Raw genomic sequence first — 24,256 nt, 5'->3', positions numbered from 1 at the left:
CATATAACTTCTTTACCGTTTCATTCCAGGTGTCCTTGGCAAAAGCCATTGTTTCACTCTATTGCCAAAACTGCCTTATGTCAAATTATTTCGTGTTCTAATATGTTCTCGCTAGCATATAGAATCTCATGGAATAAAGATTGGAAAGCTACTTATAAGCTTCCTGTAATATGATCTTTGGGACAGGAATCATTCTCATCTAATTTCTTTGTTTAAAAAGAAAATAATTGTTGTTCTTTTTATTCAACATGTAGATTTTCTGTATTGTTGACAAAATGAAGGGACAATTGTAAAATACACAACTAGCAAGAGATATCAAATGGTGACCCAACATTTTCAATAATAGGTTTGATTGTGATAGATATAAACAAAACCCAACACAAACCAAATTCATTAAAATTTTTGCCCTCTAGGATTTTAGTATTGAACTGGTCATGTTAGCAAAGAATTCCCAAACCTGATAGCTAATGTGGCTATCCCTTTAAATATTAGTTATGCATCTAAAATTAACATTATAGATTGTTGTAAAAAGAAAAAATACTTGTTCATTTACTTTCAGTTTCAGTGAATTTGTTTTCCAGGGAGACATCATCTATTGATTTTTGTTTATTTTTTAAATTTAAATGAGAAAAATTGACTATGAATAGATTTATCATCAGTATATCACCCTTTTTTGGCCTGTTTCCTAAATTACAGAAGTTGGAAAAGTGGAAGGAAAATTCAGTGTTTATTTTTTGGGAAAAGAATAAATAGTTATGGTTGTTCTATGACACAGATAAGTACCTATGGAATCCCACATTAAAAACACTAATTTAACAAGCAATAATTATTGATATATAATATTTTACATATTTATAGGGTATAAGTCATATTTTGTTATATGCATAGAATGTGTAACGATCAAGTCAGAATATCTGGAATATCCATCACCTTGAGTATTTATCATTTCTATGTGTCAGGAACATTTCAAGTTCTCTCTTCTACTACTTTCTAAGTCTTTCGTTTTACCATGATCTCCTCTAGGTATCAGTTACCCTCTTATCTATTCTGCACTTTCGAAAGAAGGAGCATAATAGTAATGAAGAGATTGAGTACTATTTTTCTGGAGTATTTTATATCCTTTAGTTTCTTAAATATGTCTGTATAAACTAAAGTGATAAGAGGTACTTCTACTCTCAGATGTTGAATCAGTGGAAGGATCAGCAGTATAGTTTCATGGTAATGCTGGAAATAGCTTTGGAAAATTAAACTTTCAGTCTTTTGATGCCTTTGCTGTCTGAGCTAATTGTGGGTAAGAAATGTGTTTCAAGATGTAATACGCTTGTACTACTGATGTAACTTAGACAAAATATTCCTCTTGATCTCTAAAGACAGGGAAAACTCCATTCAGATGACCCTCCACAAACCTTTTAGAAGGTTACTGTTAGAGAAAATGTTATACAAGATCCTGTGGATTTGTGTTTGTAAAAATAAAAAGACACAAATGACTTCACAGTGCTGTCAACTCAAATTTGCAGCCATTCATTATCCTTTGATGCTTCTTAAGATGGTACCTATAGGTCAGATACATTTCCAGGGCTTAAGGAGTCCACGGTAGATGCTGCTTAGGATCTTCAGCTTGGCACTTTCTCACTCTCTAATTGCATGTTTTGAGTATCTGTCAGCTAAAGTCTGAATCACAATTCTTCTCCTCTTTATTCCCAGTCTTAGAGTGTATTTCTCTCCCTTCTACATCATACATGGAGTAACAATTAATACAGCAGAAGTTACTTTGAGAAGACATGAGAGATGTCCTCTCAGGCAGGGATGTATACTAGATAGATAATGTCAATAGTGCTACAAGCTGAGTCATGGTAATTGTTAGATTAAGAACTCTTACAAGTTTCAGGTAAAGATGGTTTACCCATGATTGCACTGTGAGTATATATATATTTTCTTAGTAGATAGGATGCTAGAGTCATATTATTGCTACTCTGTATTTGCCTGGTAAGTAACATGTATCATAATCCTCTCAACACTTAACAGGTTTACAGTAACATTCTTGATACTCACCAAGTGCATTCTTCCATTATTCCTATTTATCTCAGTATATAGTATTCAATTACTCATGTCAGAAACTGAGGAAAAATTGTTTTTACTTCTTTCAAGATCCAATTCACCAGCAAATCTTGTTTTAATCTGTGAAATATATTTTCAACATAACCACTACCTACTAGTTCTACTGCTACCAACATCCTTGTCCAAGATCTTTTTTTAAACGTGATCTCTTGCTATATTGTTCAGCCTTTATATTGAAAACCAAAGGTCAGTATTCAAGAGTAAGATTAAGGCAGAAACAAACTTTCTTTTACAGGGACCGAAAGTCAGCTTTAAGTTATCTCAGCCTCGGTTTATATTTAGATTATCTAAGATTGCGAACGTCCCTAGCCACCTGCTGGAAATAAAGATAAATTTGCCCTGGTGCGTAGGAATATAATTTCAGGCTTTAAATTATTTCTACTATTTTTCATAGATGATGATCAGCACCCAATCAAAAGTATTCAGGCAAATGAAGAAACGAAACAAGTTGATAAAAAGTAAAAGAAAAAGGAACATAATAGAAAATGATTCACAAGAGATCATGATAATGAGATTACCTGACAAAGATTTTAAACTAATTATGCCTAATATGATCATGGAAGTGAAAAAAGTTTGACAATTTTACATAGAACTGAAAATTATAAGTAAGAAACAAATTAAAACTCTCAAACTGAAAATTTCCTTCATGAAAATTAATTCAATAGTTGGATAACAGCAGAAGAGATATAGTTGAACAGAGGATTGGAGAACTAGAAGACAGAACAGAAGAAAACAGTCACAAGGAAACAGAGACATACAAAAGGATGGAAAGATAAAAAAAAAAGAGAAGAAAACACAAAAGACGGGATATACAGTAAAAATACATGCAATTGAAGTCTCAAAAAAGAGGAAATAGTTACAAAATAACTGGGGAATTTCTAAAGCTGAGCAAAGAAATAAAACACAAATTCAAGAAGCACTGTGAACCCTAATGATCTAAGCTGGATCAACGCAAGGAAAATCACAAGTAGGCACACATAGAAAAACTATTGAAAAAAATGCAAAGGCAAATATGATAAAAACATGCAGAGACGAAAAGACACATTAGTTTGAAAGGAGCCACTATCAGGAAAACAGTCCATTTGCCAACATACCAAAAGGAAACTAAAATACAAAGAAATGCTCTTTTTAATGTTCAAGGAGATAATAATTGCCAGCATCAAATTCTATATGCAATGCATATGTCCTTAAAAAATAAAGGTGATATGAAAACCTTTTCAGATGAAGACAACCTGGGCAAAATTGCCACAAAGATGCAATCAAAAGAGAATTCTTTAGGCACAAGACAAATAATCTAAGATGAATATTTGGAGATACAGGAAGAAATAAAAGCCAAAAATCAGAAGTATTTGAGCAGTAAAAATAATTACAATGGCATAAATAATCGTGAAGTCTTGTCATCTTTTCTAATAACAAAAAATTTGATTCACTGGAAATATACAATAATATTAAAATAACATTCAATTAATAATGTGACCTCAAAGTATATACACAAAACATTAACAAAACTACAAATGAAATAGGCAAATTGGTAATTATAGAAAGAAGTTTTAATACATTTCTCTCTCAAACTGACAGAACAATCTGAAAAAAAGTTAATATGACTATAGATTTAAATAACATAATTAACAAAGTTGACCTAAATGACATAGATAGAATATTGCTTTCAAAAACTGAAGAACCCATATTTTTTCCAAATGTACATAAAACTTTTACAAATATTAACCATATCTTGCACTAAACAGTTAATCTTTACATATGTCTTAACAGTTTAAATTATACTTAACATGATCTCTGATCCTGGTAAAATTTAAAAATAAATAATAAGATAACTAGAAAATTTCTATTTGGAAAATTTAAACACTTCTATATTGATAATTGGTTAAAAGAGAAAATAGAATGAAAATTTTAAACAGATTTTGAATTATTTCATATAAAAACCAATGAGAAGTAGCTAAAACCTTAAATTTATTAATTAGAAAGAGGAAAGGTTAAAAATCCATAATATAAACAGAACTAATGGGGAAACATTTAAGGTTTTCCACCTGAGGTCAGGACCAAAGGAAGTATGACTGTTACCACCCGTCTTTTCAACATTGTAGGGAAGTTTCAGAGAGCTTGAAAAGCAAGGAACGACATTGTAGGGTAAAGATTAGAGGCAAAGAAAGAAAACTCTCATCATTTTATTCATTTTTTTGTTTTGTTTTGAGACGGAGTCTTGCTCTGTCGCCCAGGCTGGAGTGCGGTGGCACGATCTCGGCTCACTGCAAGCTCCGCCTCCCGGGTTCACGCCATTCTCCTGCCTCAGCCTCCCGAGTAGCTGAGACTACAGGCAGCCAAAAGAACGCCTGGCTAATTTTTTCTTCTTCTTCTTCTTATTTATTTATTTATTTATTTTTTTTATTTTTAGTAGAGAGGGAGTTACACTGGGTTGGCCAGGATGGTCTCAATTTCCTAACCTCGTGATCCACCCGCCTCGGCCTCCCAAAGTGCTGGGATTACAGGCGTGAGCCACCGTGCCTGGCCACTCTCATCATTTTTAAGTGACCTGAATGTTTATGCAGAAAATATTAAAATTTACAAATAAATTATTAAGATTAATAGGCAACTTTACCAAGGTTTCAATTAACAACTAGAAAATAACATTTAAAAACTTATACAATTTATAGGAGCATCAAAATACATCAATATTTTTTAGAATAAATCTAACCTCTGCATAGATAGCTACAAAATATATTGAGAGAAAGTAATAGAGACCTAAATAGATGGAGGTGTATGTTTGTAGACTAGAAGACTTAGTGTTAAAAATAGGTGAATTCTCAAATTGATCCATAAATTCTATAAAATTCTCATAAAAATGACAGATGGTTTTATTTGTGTGTGTGTGTGCACACGCATGCTCATGTATGTCAGTGTGTAAGTTGATAGTTTAGTTATAAAGTTTATATTGGAATGCAACGGCCAAAAATAGTAAAGACATATTTGGAAAAGAAAAGCAGGGTAGAAAAAGGATACTCTACTAGACATCAAGAATTACTATACTGATGGGGTTTTGGTGTTGGTGTCCTTTCTGTTTGTTAGTTTTCCTTCTAACAGTCAGGAACCTTAGTTACATTCTTCTCAGCACCACACCGCACTTATTCCAAAATTGACCACATAGTTGGAAGTAAAGCACTCCTCAGCAAATGTAAAAGAACAGAAATTACAACAAACTGTCTCTCAGACCACAGTGCAATCAAACTAGAACTCAGGACTAAGAAATTCAATCAAAACCTCTCAACTACATGGAAACTGAACAACCTGCTCCTGAATGATTATTGGGTATGTAACAAAATGAAGGCAGAGATAAAGATGTTCTTTGAAACCAATGAGAACAAAGATACAACATACCAGAATCTCTGGGACACATTTAAAGCAGTGTGTAGAGGGCAATTTATAGCACTAATTGCCCACAAAAGAAAACAGGAAAGATCTAAAATTGACACCCTAACATCACAATTAAAACAACTAGAGAAGCAAGAGCAAACACATTCAAAACTAGCAGAAGGCAAGAAATAACTAAGATCAGAGCAGAACTGGGATGGAGATAGAGACACAAAAAAACCCTTCAAAAAATCAATGAATCCAGGAGCTGGTTTTTGGAAAAGATCAACAAAATAGATAGACTGCTAGCAAGACTAATAAAGAAGAAAGGAGAGAAGAATCAAATAAACACAACAAAAAATTATAAAGGGGATATCACCACCGATCCCACAGAAATACAAACTACTATCAGAGAATACTATAAACACTTCTAAGCAAATAAATGAGAAAATCTAGAAGAAATTGATAAATTCCTGGACACATACAACCTCCAAGACTAAACCAGGAAGAATCTGAATATCTGAATTGACCAATAACAGGTTCTGAAATTGAGGCAATAATTAATAGCCTACCAACCAAAAAAATTCAAGGACCAGAAGGATTCACAGCCAAATTCTACCAGAGGTAGAAAGAGGAGCTGGTAGCATTCCCTCTGCAACTATCCCAATCAATGGAAAAAGAGGGAATCCTCCCTAATTCATTTTACGAAGCCAACATCATCCTGATACCAAAGCCTGGCAAAGACGCAACAAAAAAAGAGAATTTTAGACCAATATCCCTGATAAACATCTATGAAAAAATCCTCAATAAAATACTGGCAAACCAAATCCAGCAGCACATCAAAAAGCTTATCCATCATGATCAAGTGGGCTTCATCCCTGGGATGCAAGGCTGGTTCAACATATGCAAATCAATAAAGGTAATCCAGCATAAAACAGAACCAAAGACAAAAACCACATGATTATCTCAATAGATGCAGAAAAGGCCTTTGACAGAATTCAACAGCCCTTCATGCTAAAAACGCTCAATAAATTCGGTATTGATGGAACGTATCTCAAAATAATAAGAGCTATTTATGACAAACCCAAAGCCAATGTGATACTGAATGGGCAAAAACTGGAAGCATTCCCTTTGAAAACTGGCACAAGACAGGGATGCCCTCTCTCAACACTCCTATTCAACATAGTGTTGGAAGTTCTGGCTAGGGCAATCAGGCAAGAGAAAGAAATAAAGGGTATTTGACTAGGAAAAGAAGAAGTCAAATTGTCCCTGTTAGCAGATGACATGATTGTATATTTAGAAAACCCCATTGTCTCAGCCCAAAATCTCCTTAAGCTGATATGCAACTTCAGCAAAGTCTCAGGATACAAAATCAATGTGCAAAAATCACAAGCATTCTTATACACCAGTAACAGACAAACAGAGAGCCAAATCATGAATGAACTCCCATTCACAATAGCTTCAAAGAGAATAAAACACCTAGGATCCAACTTACAAGGGATGTAAAGGACCTCTTCAAGGAGAACTACAAATCACTGCTCAGTGAAATAAAAGAGGACACAAACAAATGGAAGAACATACCATGCTCATGGATAGAAAGAATCAATATTGTGAAAATGGCCATACTGCCCAAAGTAATTTATAGATTCAGTGCCATCCCCATTAAGCTACCAGTGACTTTCTTCACAGAATTGGAAAAAACTGCTTTAAAGTTCATATGGAACCAAAAAAGAGCCCGCATTGCCAAGACAATCCTAAGCCAAAAGAACAAAGCTGGAGGCATCATGCCACCTGACTTCAAACAATACTACAAGGCTACAGTAACCAAAACAGCATGGTACTAGTAGCAAAACAGAGATATAGACCAATGGAACAGAACAGAGCCCTCAGAAATAATACCACACATATACAGCCATCTGATCTTTGACAAGCCTGACAAAAACAAGAAATGGGGAAAGGATTCCCTATTTAATAAATGGTGCTGGGAAAACTGGCTAGCCATAAGTAGAAAGCTGAAACTGGATCCTTTCCTCACTCCTTATATGAAAATCAATTCAAGATGGATTAGAGACTTAAATGTTAGACCTAAAACCATAAAAACCCTAGAAGAAAACCTAGGTAATACCATTGAGGACATAGGCATGGGTGAGGACTTCATGTCTAAAACACCAAAAGCAATGACAACAAAAGCCAAAATTGACAAATGGGATCTAATTAAACTAAAGAGAATCTGCACAGCAAAAGAAACTACCATCAGAGTGAATAGGCAACCTACAGAATGGGAGAAAATTTTTACAATCTACTCATCTGACAAAGGACTAATATCCAGAACCTACAAAGAACTCAAACAAATTTACAAGAAAAAAACAAATAACCCCATCAAAATGTGGGCAAAGGATATGAAGAGACAGTTCTCAAAAGAAGACATTTATACATCCAACAGACACGTGAAAAAATGCTCATCATCACTGGCCATCAGAGAAATGCAAATCAAAACCACAATAAGGTACCATCTCACACCAGTTAGAATGGCAATCATTAAAAAATCAGGAAACAACAGGTTCTGGAGAGGATGTGGAGAAATAGGGACACTTTTACACTGTTGGTGGGATTGTAAACTAGTTCAACCATTGTGGAAAACAGTGTGGTGATTCCTCAAGGATCTAGAACTAGAAATACCATTTGACCCATCATTCCATTACTGGGTATATGCCCAAAGGATTATAAATCATGCTGTTATACAGACACACGCACACATATGTTTATTGCAGCACTATTCACAATAGCAAAGACTTGGAATCAACCCAAATGTCCATCAGTGACAGACTGTATGAAGAAAATGTGGCACATATACACCATGGAATACTATGCAGCCATAAAAAAGGATGAGTTTGAGTCCTTTGTAGGGACATGGATGCAGCTGGAAACCATCATTCTCAGCACACTATTGCAAGAACAGAAAACCAAACACCACATGTTCTCACTCATAGGTGGGAATTGAACAATGAGATCACTTGGACACAGGAAGGGGAACATCATACATGAGGTCCTATTGTGGGGAGGGGGGAACACGGCACATGTATACACCAACAGGGCACATGTATACATATGTAACAAATCTGCATGTTGTGCACATGTACCCTAGAACTTAAAGTATAATAATAATAATACAAAAAGACTTTCTATAAGAGCTATAGGATTTATGTCACTAAACGTAAAGAAAAGATTGACAAATTTGACTGTGTTAAATTAAGATCTTTTGTTCATCACAAGGCACCAATAAGGGCGAAAATAAATGTTCAGAGTGGGAGAAAATATTTGTAGCACATGTAACTAAAAAGGGACCCTTGTACCCTTTAGTAATTTGAAGAATATATAAAGGAATCCTCTTTAATTCAATAATAAACAATTCAGATCACTCAGTAGAAAAAAAAATATGGGCAAAGGCTTGAGTTGAGTAGGCACTTTAGTAAAAAGAAGATAACCAAGTGGCCAGCAAACATATGCAAAGTGGCCTGACTTAACTGATCATCAAGAAAATGCAAGAAGTCACAATGAAATAACATTATAAAACACCAAGTAACTAATATTAAGAAAGATAATACTAAATACTGCAAGAATAAGGAGCAATAGGCTCTCCTATATGCTGATTATAGGAATGCAGATGTAAGTATAAATTGTATAATTACTTGAAAAATGGAAAAGTGTTTATTCATTTGAACATGTGCTTACCTTATGACCCACCAATTCCACTCATAGGCATATAATCAGGAGAATGGCATGCATATGTGCATAAAGTCCTACTAAGTGTATATAGCAGCACTACTCACAATTGGGAAAAGGAGAAATCAACCCCAAATGCCAAATACATTGTAATTTATCCATATTATATAGCAATGGAGATAAATGAACCCTAGATATATGCAATAATGTGGATGAATCTTATGAACATTATTGTGAGTTACATAAATGAACACAAAGGATTACATACTCTATGATTTCATTTGCACAAAGTTTACAAAAGGCAATACTAATCTGTGACATTAAAGATCAGGAGAGCAATTTCTGGTGGTGATGAAGAACAGAATCATGACAGAGGGTGTGAGGAGGAAATCTGTGATGCTGGTGACATTCTGATCTGTGTCTTAACCTTTGTTAAAGAGTTGTCTGCTTTGGGAGAATTCACTGAGGTATACACTGGGGATTTGCTCAGATTTCTGTGTTATAATTCAATAGTTACAAAAGCAGCTTTGTTTGTACTGCTCCACTCATCCAATGCCCTGCATTATCTCCCTCTTTAATGTCACTGCCCAATGTTTGGAAAGAATAATCTAGACTTGATATTTCTTTCTCTGTTTTAATCTCACTCATCCTCAGCCCATTACACTCTGGCTTCTGCCTTATAACTCTGAAAGTGCTGTCCCCAAAGTCACCAATGACCTCCTAATTGCCAATTGTCTATTTTCAGTCTTCATCCTACTTGACCTCTTCCTGCCACCTGACACTGCTGACCATCCCTCATTTGTAATCCTCTCTTCTCTTGACCTCTTTCTCATACTTCTCCTTGCTTCTGGACTGTTTCAATTAAGTGTCCCTCCTTCCTTGCTTGGTCCTCAAATACTTTTGTTTTCTGGTTACACTCGATTATAGTGCTCTAAAATCAGAATTACAATCTGGCTGGAGACATGTTTACTTCAAAGAGTTTTTAAGAAAATTGTGAATAATATGCCATTGAATGGAAACAATCAGATTTCACATAGAAATTCAGATTTCTGGCTTCAGGATATTAAAAGGTTTAGCAATTCTGAATCCATCTTATTGAGGAGCCAACAGTCTTCCAGACCCAAATACTAGGAGGTTTTTCATCAACCCAGAAGCCACCCTTACTTCTACATTTTTATAACCTGCCTGGATCTCCTAAAGCACTTACTTTCTCACCACTGTTATACATGTGTCTTGAGAGAAGAGCTTCCCAAACAGTGCATAAGAACCACCTAGGGAACTTGTTACATGTTTCTGTCTCAGCCCCGTGACAGCAATATGATAGATATTGGGTAGGGTCCAGGAAAGGACATTTAAAAAAATCCAAGGTGAATTTGAAGCAGGTTGTCCACAGAAGACACTTGTGATGGTTAATACTGTGTGTCAACTTGATTGGATTGAGGGATGTAAAGTATTGATCCTGGGTGTGCCTGTGAGGGTGTTGCCAAAGGAGATTAACATTTGAGTCAGTGGGCTGGGGAAGGCCGATTCACCCTTAATATGGTGGGCACAGTGTAATCAGCTGCCAGCAAATATAAAGCCGGCAGAAAAACCTGAAAAGGCAAGATTGGCCCAGCCTCCCAGACTACATCTTTCTACTGTGCTGGATGCCTCCTGCCCTCAAACATCGGACTCCAAGTTCTTCAGTTTTGAGACTTGGACTGACTCTCCTTGCTCCTCAAACTTGCAGATAGCCTATCGTGGGACCTTGTGATCATGTAAATTAATACTTATTAAACTCCTATATATATATAACTCCTATATAGGAGTTTAATAAGTATATATATAACCCCTATATAGGAGTTTAATAAGTATATATATATTATATACTTACTAACCTATTAGTTCTGTCCCTTTAGGGAACCCTGAATAATACAACCCTATTTTATGGAGTTTAATGCCTATGTTGTAGACTTCAACTGTAGTTGTTGATCTCAAGTGTCTCAATGTCTTGCAGGAGATACAGATATATAAACAGGTAATTGTAATAAATATGTCCAATCACCATTCCCAGGCAGGCTGAGGCCTGGTGTTCTGATCTGTCTGAAAGTCTCAACTGGGGAGGGATATCAGCCTTTTGGATGTAGGGTCAAGGAACTGTCTTGTTGACAGAAAAAGATGTTCAATAAATAGAAAGAGTGATATTAAGCCAAAGGAACAGAGACTGAAGAAACCAAGGACAGTGAGAAGTTTTGGAAGAGAAGTATGAGGACAGGGATGTGTGGTAGCTCTTTGGGGTACATGGAGGTAGCTGCCTTTGAAATGAAGCTTTTGGCATTAGCAAAGACGGAGTAGGTAAAAGTGCTCTCTCTGTGTGGATCATAATATGACACATGTTATAATAGAGTAATACATAGTGAACATAAAATGAGGTTCAATCAGCTTCAGAGTCTAAAAACAGTCTCGCTTAATTCAGTGTACTACTTAGGTTGAAAACTGTAATTTGTTTGTGTCATCAATCTGTGTGACAATGTTGTCCAGCAGCTGTCCAGGTATAGTGATGTATGGGTATAGTGACGTTTGCCTGAGGCCTAGCCCTGCATACCTGTTGGGATTCAACTCTGGGAATGGGCTGGATCAGTAGAGTAAAATGAAAAGGGAGTAAGAAAAGTAATAGTAATGATGAGTGATTCTAAAGATAGACCATGGTTTAATTGCTCAATAGTGGAGCAAGAAGACTTGATCAAACAGCAATGAAAAGGTCAAGGAACTGGTGGCCTTGAAGAATAGGTGGGTAGATATGAGAGAAACTGAGGACTAGAAAAATGGAGGTTATGGTAAAACAGGGAACTTTGGAAGATTGAGACCTCAAAGGCCAATTCAAAAATATTTCAGACCTGTCCATGGGCGTATGTTGCTGAATTTGTGTAGAGTTGAAAGTCGTTAGAATTAAGATGACTAAGAAATTATAAAAGCAAAGAACACAGCCGGGCACGGTGGCTCACGTCTATAATCCCAGCACTTTGGGAGGCTGAGGCGGGTGGATCACGAGGTCAGGAGATCGAGACCATCCTGACTAACATGGTGAAAACCCATCTTTACTAAAGATACAAAAAAAATTAGCCGGGTGCGGTGGAGGGCGCCTGTAGTTCCAGCTACTGGGGAGGCTGAGGCAGGAGAATGGCGTGAACCCGGGAGGCGGAGCTTGCAGTGAGCCGAGATCATGCCACTGCACTCCAGCCTGGATGACAGAGTGAGACTCCGTCTCAAAAAAAAAAAAAAAAAAAAAAAAGTATGGGAAATGAACATATTTTCATATATAATTGTCAGAAACAAGAAGTTGTTGCTCCTAATTTTTTCAATTGCTTATCTCTGCTTTTGAATTAATACACTTATACCCATGAGGTCTTTCTCAATGTAATGAAAATACTATGCATTGTCAAATATTTAACCCTTGAGAAGACTACGTTGAGCAAAAATTAGTTCAATCTAAATAAGTAAACAACAGCAATAATAACAACATATTATACGGTGGCATTTCATAGATTTCAAGACTTTTTTAGATACATCATATTGTTTGTCAAAAAAAAAAAAACTCACGGGATACACTTGTAAGAAATTATCATTTCTTTTTAATAGACAAATAATATCGAGAAGACTAGCCTAAGGTAACAAATTAAGAGTGACAGAAACAGAACTAGAATTCATGAGTGTCCATTTCATTTTAATATTGTAGATATCTTATAAACTGATAAAGTTATTGTGGAAGGACTAGTTGATACCTTTAATATTGTTACAGGGATTTTTGTTGTTGTTGTTTTCCAATTGTCATTTCAACTTAAAATCCATTTTCTCATTAATGTTTGCTAGAAAATATAGTCATTCAAAGTCATCAAATAATTGACTAAATTTGTTTAGTCATTAGGGGAAAAAACCCCAGAAAACCTAAGACTTTTATTTCTTAGTATTGCATAGCTTATGTTTACAGGGTATGATTATTTAACAGAATTTATACAAATCTTCATTCTTCACATCTTTTTAGAGTTGTAGAAGAAATACCAGAAGGTACACATGGTGTGTGTGTGTGTGTGTGTATGTGTGTGTGAATTCACATAGGTGTATGGAGCTCTAATTTTTATATAAAACGCAAATACTGAGAGCCACTTTTAAAATTTCTTACCTGTATTCAATGGTTCTACCTTCGTTTTTCTGTAGTTTAATACAAGAGGGCTCTTCATTGACTGTTTGTAGAAGGAAGCTTTTATGTAGGGTTGTACATCTCAAGAATAAATCACAATGGCAGAAAAGTCACAATACCTGAGACCTCTGTCTTTCCCTTTCTCTGAGTATACTTTCATGTAATTTCTTGTCTTTATTTTCTATAAATATATTCCAGAGGAATAGAATGTAGGGGGAAGGAGGCAAAATCTCTATTCTGAAAATGGGATTTCAGTGCCGTGCTCAGTACTTCTTGCCCTTATACCTGTAGTTATATCCAAGTGATGTAATATTTTTATAGCTACTGTATTCAACTTTCTCACCTACAGAATGGACCAAATAAGAAAATGTATATGGAAGCATTTTGTAGAATACAAAGCACTTACAAATAATCCATTTGATGTGGAAGCAAGTATATAGACAAGAGTCAGGTTTATCATTTCCTTGCTGTGTTACCCTTGGAAAATTACTTACTCTCTCTGAATCTTAATTGCTCTTCTTCTGCAAAATGTAGATAACATATTATGTCAGACATTGCCCTAATTAACTTGAGTTCAAAAATCAGACCGTGTATAGAATCTATATTTCCATTTATAAATGACAAATTTTAACCTAGAGAACAAAATAGTTTACATAGTGTCTGGACTTCGTTACAGTCTGGAACACATTTTCTTTCATATAAAATTTTGCTCGAATTCTATGACCACTAGGTTTTCTTTTTTAAGAGAAGGAGTCTCGCTTTGTCACTCAGGCTGGAGTGCAGTGGCAGGATCATAGCTAACTTCAGCCTTGAACTACTGGGTTCAAGTGATCCTTCTGCTTCAGTGTCCTACATAGCTGGGACTACAGGTGTGAGCCATCATGCTTGGCTTAGATTTTTAAAAAATATGTACAACAATATGCAAATAAGATCCAATATCTGGCTGAATATGTGCAAGGTATATAATGACATTCCTATCAGATTTCTCCCTTTATATGAGTTGCTGGGTTTTGCCTCTACTTACAAGTCAGGTGTTTTTTCAAAGACAACATATACTTCTTGGTAAACATATAAATACCATTAAGAGTTAAATACAAGGAGATTGAGAAACCAGAGTGTATTCAAACTTTGAAGCAACATTTGACCTGCAGAAAACATATGACATTAAGTATGATCAGATATGACTGAAATATATAACTCATTTATCAACATTGGTTGCATAGTTCTTAAAAGGGCAGAAGAATAACCTTTTCTAGCTTACAAATAATTTTCATGTTCAATGGTAGTGACTTTACGTTTCTAAGTCTATCATAGTTGTGTCAGTTACTCCTTAATGTATGAGGTCTCCTTCTTCCAACTCATTCTTCACATTGCTGTCAGAACGATCTGTATCAAATGTATCTCCCCTTTTAAATCCTTCAATGGCTCTCCACTGCCCTCAGGATAAAATTCATATTTCATATCAGGGCTCCTGTCTTCCTCTCTACTTTCATCTTCTCTCGGGATTCTATAAATGTTCACTAGTCATAATAACATCCCAGGAACTTACCCGCAGCTTTGTTCTTTCACCAATTCTCCTTCCTCACCCTTCAAAATTCCTGAAAGTATTTCTCTGACCTTTTTCTGTTTTAGTTTCATTTCTTCACATTCTCATGGATATCTTGTACTTATCTTGATCATGCAGTTTACCTTATTGCACCATATTTATTACTTATTTCATTTCATAGAAAATCAATGTCATAAGTGCAGGAAGCTTTTCTTTTTTTTAGATCCTTGATGTGAGAAATAATGTAGGAAGCACGGTAGGTGCTGGGTAAACATTTGCCAAATGAATGGAAAAACAAGAACAAAAACAAAAACAAAAAAACAAAAACAACAGCACCAACAACCAAAAAACAAAAATGGGCAGTGCCAAACACAGAAATTGGGATAATTTCTTAGAAAAGACAAATACTTGACTAGATTAAATTTACCAACCCCTAGGTTGTTGTTTGGAGATTTAGATAGTGAATACAGTATTCCCTTTGTAGAGAGGACTTAGAAAAATGTCAGGAGAAAAATCAGTGAGAGTTCTCATACTGTCTCTATGTCCAAAGTTAGAGAGGGGCTATGAGTTAGTCAAGGTTATATTTTTGTAGGAGAAAAAGATAACTCTGTAGTGAAGTTGTCTGCCAGTATTTCCTTTCAGCAAGACATAGATCAAGTTTTCCTATTTCTTCTTCTTCCCCATGGCACTGGCTGGCCCACCCCTGAGACTGAACCACATACCAGGTGGCCCTGCTCCTATGAGGAGATAAGCACAGCTTTGCAGGGACAGATGATTCATTTTCTCAAACTTCACCCATTTGTACATTGAGGATAATAGTACAGCCTGCCTCATAGAGATGCTGGGAGGATTAAGGAGTTCAGAGAGATAATAAACATAAAAGAGCATTGAGCAGCTGTTTCAGGATTCAGTCTGAAAAGCAGAGGGAGATGCTCTGTAAATGCTCCTCTCATTCACCTAGCCTTCATCTCCAGCCCACACTCCGAACATGCAGATTCTAAAGGGCAAATGGAAAAAGTGGGGTGCAAGTACTGGGAGCTTTTTCAGGCTTATACTATGGTATCAAGATCAATTTTTGTAGGTTACCCATGTCGCTGGCATTTTCTCAGCACCAACAGCACTAACCCCACAGACATGTGAGCCAGATAAAAAGCCCCTGATGCACCTCTGAAGAAATGTTTATTAGACTGGGAAGCCATGATAACCCCCATAGCAAAGGACATGAAAGCTGCCCCACATTTGATGATCTAAGTTGGGATTATCCATTTTGTGGACTTTTAGGGGCATGTTTTAGAAATCAAACTGCCTTGTACAAAATAGACACTGGAAAAATAACCACTAAATCAATTTAAATAAAATTGAATGGAAGTCCTGTCTTTTCATTCAAATATCCAGACTTTGTGGCTCTTGTTTTTCAAACAATATGGGTAGGTATATGTTTGGGGGCTGCTTGTTAATGTCCATACTATTGTATTGTGGTAATCAATGGCAGCAAACATAATGGACATTTAACTAAAAATCAGCAACAACAGCAAAGAAAATATGTATTAAAATTGTAAAAGTGTTTTGGGAAAGCTGAATTTTAACCATCTGCTAAGTAGTTAGAAATGTTCTGTAGCTATGATAAATATGAAATATCTTTATCTGTATGTGAAGACTAATGGATAGAACAAGAATTCCAATGAGATCTCAGGAAATTACAAACATAATTCATGAAATAAGAAATTTTAATTTTTTGATGAAGATTTGTGTTTTTTCCTTTAAATAAATTCATTAATTTACTCATACTTTTTCTGAAAATAGAAAAGATAGGACCTGACACAACAATGGAAGTCTTATGACCTACATTTTAGCTAGGGAAGCTTTTACTTTTTTGTGAATAAAAAAAAATTGCTCAATATTTCTGATCATATATTAGGATATCTAGCATTTTCCCTTTGAGACACAAGTCTTACAAAACTCATACTTTAATTATTTAGATGCAAATTAAGTAAAATTTGCAATATTTCAGTCCTATACTTGGGGTAGTGCATTTGTACTATGGCTAAGGATTTTCTCAATAAATCCTTATTCATACAACTGGTAGTCTTGGGGTTAGCAAAGCAGCTCACCTTATCTATGGATTAACTGAAAATATATCAGTGTCATTTCAAAAGCTGAAAAACTAATAGTTAATTTGGATCCATTGAATTTCGTGCTACACTCTGATTTGTTCCATTCAGGATTCTGTAATCCTGGCTTGGATAGTATTTAACTGTATTCTTATTTTACTGATTATCTTGCTTCAAGGAATTTTAAAAACACATTCACATTTATGTAACTTTGTGAAGTTTTACACTTTTTTCCCCTTTTCCCAATACTGTAACATTGAATCTCTTTACTTTTCATTTGTTTCCAATGGACTTACTTTACTATTTCTATAAATTAGTGTATCTCCTAATTTCGTATAACTTGTTTTGAAATTTCTAGTCAGTTTGGACCCATCAAGTGGCCCATTTCCAGTAATTTTGATATCTTGATTTAAAAACAAAGTGACCCATGCTTTGTATTTTCTAAGAGCAAGTACATACTTTGTTTGCATAATTCTACCTTTGATTTACAATACTTTGTTTTTAGTAATTTAACTCCCTCTTTCTCTGCAATTCTGCATCGTCTAAAGGCTAAATGGATACAATTTTGTAGCAACTTCTCAAATGTGTTTCTAATCAGAATGCCACAGCACCTTTCCATTAGACAGATGTTTCCAATGTTATGTTCTTTACTGGAAAGCTCATTATTTTGCATTTACCTATAGTGAACTATATTTGCCACATATTAGCACAGACACTTAGATGTTTTCAATCTTGATATTTCCTTTACAATATCTTTCTTTGCTTTTCTAGTCATTTAAAAATTATCTACAAACAAGCAGGGTAAAGGTGAGGTGAATCCTATCTGGTCTAGTTTATATGTTTGCAAAGAAAGATGAATTCTGAAGAAATGTAATAGAAGGAAAAGAAATAATGATGGAGCTGAATCGATATCTTAGCTCTTTGGCTTTCCCACAGCACCACTGTTTTACTGCATATCATGATAATAACAGCAGTAAAACAGAACGTATGAGAGGAGCTAACAGTTGCATATAGTGACCTTCCCACTAAACATGTGATGATCCCCTCATTGTCTCAAAATTACAGGGGAAGTATATTTATACATTTCAGTGAATTGGCTCAAAAACTTCAATATGACTTTAAATTGTGTTAATGGGGTAACATGAAGGAGATTACTACATCAAATAACCAAATGAATCAAATCAAGTAACATCTTGAAAAGTTAAGAAAAACTGAAGAAAAAGGATGTGGTAAGTTAGTGAGTTTTTAGTTGCAAGTTTTACTTTATTCCAATTAATTGGTAAATACGATTATAGAAATCTATCTAAGGAGTATTACGATCTTGGGGATTTGTAGTTATTGGATGCTATTATAGCCAGGGAATACAGAATGACCACCGCCTTCCATGTCAATAATCTTTCCTAGATGAATTACTACCACAAGCCACACTAGTGGAATAAGTGTCAAGGTGACTTTTTCAGCTAATATATTAATAAAGAGTTTCCACTAAACTTGGATTAGGGAGTGTTTCTTGTGCCTAAAGATTTAAGTGAAGACTCCAAGTAAAGACATTCTCTTGACTCCATATTCTGAATTTTAGAGCCAATCTCTGGAAGCAGAGAAAGAGTGAGGGGAAAAGCAAAATCTTTGTATCTAATAAGCCATCCACCTCCATGGAGTGGATGAGAAAGCTTGCCTGTTTGGCCCCCAGTAGCAACTTAGAAGTGGTTCTTCTAAGTACCACTTACCACATGGAGGTGAGAAAATGGGAATTTTCAAGAGAGATAAAGAAAACTGCATCAAGCATATCTTTGGGTATTTTAAAGCATGGTGATTCCATATGGCCCATTGATGTTCTGGTAATCTAACAAAATATAAAACTCAATTTTTTCCTCCCAGGAGAACGCTAAGAAGATGCGCAGAAATCAAAGCTTCCTGGTGTGAGGTTGTGGTAGAAGATTCCTGGTTGATCAATGTATAGAAGATGAAATGGATTCCAGTTGTGGGAAAGAAGAAGTAATGCAGTCAAAAGTCCTGAATTGTCTTGAATTATATGTAGAAGCTAGCCAGATAGTAAAAGTGGGGAGGGGAAATTTCAGAGCAAAGGGACAGATTGTCAAAAATTATAGTTTTGTGTTGTTTTATTTTACTGTGGAACTGTAAGCTGTTTGATTTGGTTGGATCATATAGTAGAACAATTATGTAACAACCGTTCACTGGGATGTCCAAAGGGCATCCTCTCAGACTTGTTTTAGATCCTTTATGATTAGAGAATATAACTCTCTTAAGATTCCTTGAGTTTTCAACAACTTTACTCTGCTACTTTTGTGAGGCATGCATTTTTATCCTGGGTGTAATTTTGGATAAAATATTGCATTTTTTTCTGTCTTAGACCAAGTGTATATAAATAGGGAAAATACAATACTTTATTCATAGGCTTGTTGGAGCATATATGAGATTATGTCTTAAAGTGTGCTCTGTAACCTGGAAAAGGCAATACGAAAGTTACTTATTAAACTGATGAAATTTCTGCCATGTCTTCTATTTTGTGCCGTATAGAAAATTTAAATCTTTAAAACATGATATTCAATAAATGTAAACCATTTATATCACTCACTATATACAACTATTTTTTTCAAATGATTCAACTCAATAAAAGTGATTATCTTTAAGAAAAGCCTTAAAGCACAGATGCCAACTATATGGCATATGTGACTTAATTCCCTACTTGTGCTCTCAAAGACAACATCACTAATTGATAACAACACTTTTCCTCCTTGTCTGGATGGAGCCTCAAAATTCTTCTCAAAATTCTAAGCAGCCAAAACCAATAGGGAAGAGTTGGCTCTTGAAATCTATTATTATTTCCCTTAGCCAAATGAAATTTTGATGGGATTATAGCCAGAAGAGGGAAGAGGGTATTTGTCTTCCCTGCAAGCCATCATTGTAAACAACTTTGCTATTCAGTAAAGGAAAAAAAGTATTGTGAGGTGTTTTCTTAGCAATGCAACAAGATACACACTTTTTCAAAAATGGGTTTTTTTTTTAAATCTGATTATTGATTGGTTAATTTCCTTCAAAATTCAACATGGTTTCATATCAATTGTGTTAGTTTTAAAGTGATGACTATGAAATGAATAGGTTTGTGCCAAATAATAAATATAAATTCTAGTAAAAATATCCCTAAGCAGATCAGAACAATTTTGTGAATGAAGTCTAAACTATAGGCAGATACATTAACATGCTATAACCATGAACACACACACACACACACACACACACACACACACACACACACTTACCGAGTCATTGTCAGATACTATTTTCATGCATTATTTTGATGCTGCTTAATGCAGGATATATTGAAGAGCTATTATCTGGTCTTTTCAAAAGTATCCAGTAAATAACGTTGTGCCCAATTTCACTTTTTTAAGGATAAAAAACTGGGGACTTTGAAACATATAGTGGTTGTCTTTTGAGTGTGTAGTTATATAAACAAAAATCCTTTTTAAATTGGTCAGTACTTGTTAACTGATATACTCAGACGGATGAGCAGTGCCAGGGAAATAAGACACAGCACAAGGAAGAAAGGTGTTTGCTTCCTGCAGAGGTTTTGCTACGGAGGAGCTAACAATAAGGATAAGACCTAAATGGATATTTTTACTCATTCTAACTTGGAGCTTACCCTCCAGTGGACCAGCACAAATGTGCCCAGTGAGCCACAAGATACTCTGTCAGTCCCTCTGTCCACTGAGACCTGGGATTGTGGGATTATTTTTTCTCTCTTCATCAGGAAGGTTAATCTCATTTTGCTCTGCCTCCTGAAGAATCATTACTTTTGCTGATCCAGGTGACAGAATTATGGCACTAAGGTATAAGGAAATGGATTGTTTTAAGATCAACATTAAAAAAATTCTACTTACTGCCACCTTGTGTGTGAATGTAAGTTTTCCAAGAAGCTATATTTGTATGACTGTGTGGGTGAAAAGGGCTGTTCTGTCTGCATTTCAACCAATATATGATATAACACTGGATTCAGATACATTCTATAATGAAGGGCACATTTGAGATTTCTCTTCATCTGTGGCCCAATAAGTGGATACACTTGCTCCAGTGACCTAATTCTTTCAGTTTTATTCATTTAATATATGCAGGCCAGAGAGCTAGAGACCCAGCCCAGCAAGATGCCAGTTTTTCTTGGACTAGATGATAGGAGCAAGACAGAGGACTGATAACCCTGCACACTCAGACGTCCTGGGGGGAGATGTCAGATCAGATCAGATCGAAAAGGCAACCTGATAGAAATAGAAGAGAAAAATATTCTTATTCTAATCTCTGTCAAGCATTCATCAGTTCTTTCAATTCTTTGTAGCCAGTATACTGATGAAAGTCACATGTAGCCATTTATTTCTTTAAAGTATGCAACTCCAGCCTGGGCGACAGAGTGAGACTCCGTCTCAAAAAAAAAAAAAAAAAAAAAAAAAAAAAAAAAAAGAATGAGTAGGGTTGGGCTTTTGAAGAAATTTTACAGAGACATTATTCCACGATTTGGGGATGTAAATTTAACTCTAGTCAGTCATTTCCCCATGGTAACAAAAGAGGAAGTAGTAGGGACATTGTAAGTTAAACATTTGAGCATAAGAATTGGACAGAGAAACTTAATCAAGTCCTATCTCTTGTACTCACTAGTTACGTAGTTCTAAATTCTTGGTCTAGCAAAAGTCACTAGCACCATTGGAAAAGAAAGTGAGACAATGCTTGCAATGTGTTATGTTTCTGTATGAATACATTTTCTGCAACTATCTTACAAATAATACATTTAGAACATTTATCTTTTAAGCATTCAATCAACCAAACACACTCTCAACACCCTTCCCCACCTCCCCCCTCCACAAACATATTGAGTGTCTACTATGATCCATGCACAGGACCATAAAAATTGAAAAAAAAATTATCACATTCTCAGACATCTAAACTTAAATGTCTTCACTTACTTATCAAGACTTTTACAATGCCAGCAGCTTGCCTTCAATGGATAAAGGGTAATGCATATAACAATGGCACAAGGCATTGACACGACGACAATTAGGCAACCTAAAGCTTCTCAACAAACAACCAGCAGAGAGTCTAGTGTTCAAGGAGAAAGTAAGTTTTCTAGGTGTCAGCTTCTTGAGGCTGTTGCTCCAAAGGAGGTCATTGCCCAGAGTAATGAGAACAGTTGGGAATCTCTCCCATTCTCTATTGCCTGAAGGTCAACAGCCATCTGGTCTAACCCATGCTGGCTTTCCAATTGAGAGTGAAAACAGATTTTCTATCATGTCCAAGAACAAAGGGCATGGCTGAATCGTGGAAAATGTAGATGACACAGTTGCCTTCATCCATACAGAATGTGTATCTCAATTTTCTGAAAATGCATTCTTGGGCAAAGTATCCTATGATTAAAACGCACAAGTAAAGGGACATCAGAAAGAAGGGAAAGATGAGCTATGCACTGGAATCCTCTTGGAATGATAAGGTGATTACAAAAATGAGAAGATCTTCATCAGGTAATAAATCAAAGTGCTATCTTTCAAACATAGAGAATAAATTCACCAGTCAATGAGTGTCCTACCCTTTGCAAATCATAAAACAGAAGTTATACCCTTTAGTACTGTGTACTCTGAACCTTTTCTCTGCATTTTCCTAAAAGAAAGCTGACATCCTGATCAGGGCACTGACCAACAGATTAAAATCACTGACTATGAGTGTCCTTTTATTTTCTTGGCAGGCCACATGCTGATCCAGCAGTAAACTGTCTTTTCCCCTTTCCCAGACACTGCTTAATAAATATCACCTGGTGATAAAACTGTCCAATTTTCTTATAACAAAAACTACAAACATGAGGAGAAAATGCTGAGCTTGGGTAGGATATCTTATCTCTGTTAAATATTACAGACACATTACAAGGTCCTGTGCACTTGGTAAAATGTTTAAAATAAATATCCAAGTTCCAAATATCTTGTTCTTTTCAATTTATTTGAGGGATATTAAATATGTTACAATTAATTTCATATTCTGTATTAAGACATTTCATTTATATGCTCAAAACTACAGGGGTCTCCGTAACAGCCCTAAGTAATTCCATTTTGCAGTACAAGGGACATTGTTAATGTTCAAAGATTAGAAAATACACCCTCTTTGATCTTTGCTAGTTATTGAAAGACAGCATTCAGATACTAGGAATGTATTTTTCTTCAAATAGTTGATTTCTCCAAGAGGAAGATGTGATTAAATAGAATACACCAGACTTAATAAGACAACAAAAGAACTGACAATTTCTTTTCAGCTTTCTTCATTCTAGCATCTGAAAGCTGTTTGCCTTGGGATTTAGAAATTGAGAGAACAAGTTGCTGACCCTAGAACTGAACAGCCACATTAGTTATTTTGGTGATTCCAGTGTTGAAATGGAACATGTGCCAGAGGCAGGCACACTTTGCAGAGTGGGCATTTTGTACAGTTTATTTTAATTGATGGTTCAGCATATTGGTTGGGCATCTGTACGGATGCTTTAAAAATGAAAGAAATTATTGGTTGCTTTCTAGTAATGAGAATGCAGATTTAGAAAGGAATCTGCCTTTCTCTGATACTACCAGCATATTTTTGAGAGTCTCTCAGTGTTTGCAACCTTTCTTTGTAACCCTTGATTCATTTAATCATTCATTCTGCAAATATTTATTAATAGTCTGCTTTTGCCAGATGTCATGGTAGGCACTAGAGTTTTGCTTATGTCCATGACCTCTTTTAATGGAGATTATAGTTCATCGGTAAGGATTTATTGCTAGGGATTTGGAGCCCTAAGCAAAAGTATTCACAAGTCTAATCTATTATTCCCTTTAAAATAAGCTTTTGCAAATTTAAAAATACCTTCCTATGTGTGCCTGTGAAAAAGGAATGGGAGATAGCTGAGGCCAGGCTCTCTGTCACGAGCTGTGCCATGTTTTGCTAGATCATTGCTGCAGTCTCAGTCTGCTCTGCAGGAATAGACCATCTGAGGACACAGCAGGAAGTTGGCCATCTGCAATTCAAAGAGAGAAGCCTCTGGAGAAAATAAACCTGCAGGCACCTTGATCTTGGACTTTTAGCCTCCAGAGCTGTGAGAAAATCAATGTTTGTTGTTTAAGCCACCCAGTCTGTGGTATTTTGTTATGGCAAACTAATGTAGCAGACTAATACAGAGAAGGTTGAAAAATGGAGAACATT

At 35.5% G+C, this 24,256-nt stretch overlaps 1 long non-coding RNA gene across 1 annotated transcript in view; it reads left to right on the top strand.

Moving 5' to 3' along the window:
• LOC105482212 (uncharacterized) overlaps positions 1-20,034 on the top strand; it is a 45,293-nt gene extending 25,259 nt beyond the window's left edge. Inside the window, exon 3 of the long non-coding RNA XR_011606507.1 lies at positions 18,917-20,034. This is a non-coding gene — a long non-coding RNA (uncharacterized lncRNA). The remainder of the gene's footprint in view (positions 1-18,916) is intronic.
• The last annotated feature ends 4,222 nt before the right edge of the window (positions 20,035-24,256 follow it).

Source organism: Macaca nemestrina, chromosome 8 (assembly GCF_043159975.1).
Source record: "Macaca nemestrina isolate mMacNem1 chromosome 8, mMacNem.hap1, whole genome shotgun sequence".
In the NCBI taxonomy this organism is placed as follows: Eukaryota; Metazoa; Chordata; class Mammalia; order Primates; family Cercopithecidae; genus Macaca; species Macaca nemestrina.
This window is presented reverse-complemented; position numbering and strand designations above follow the sequence as displayed.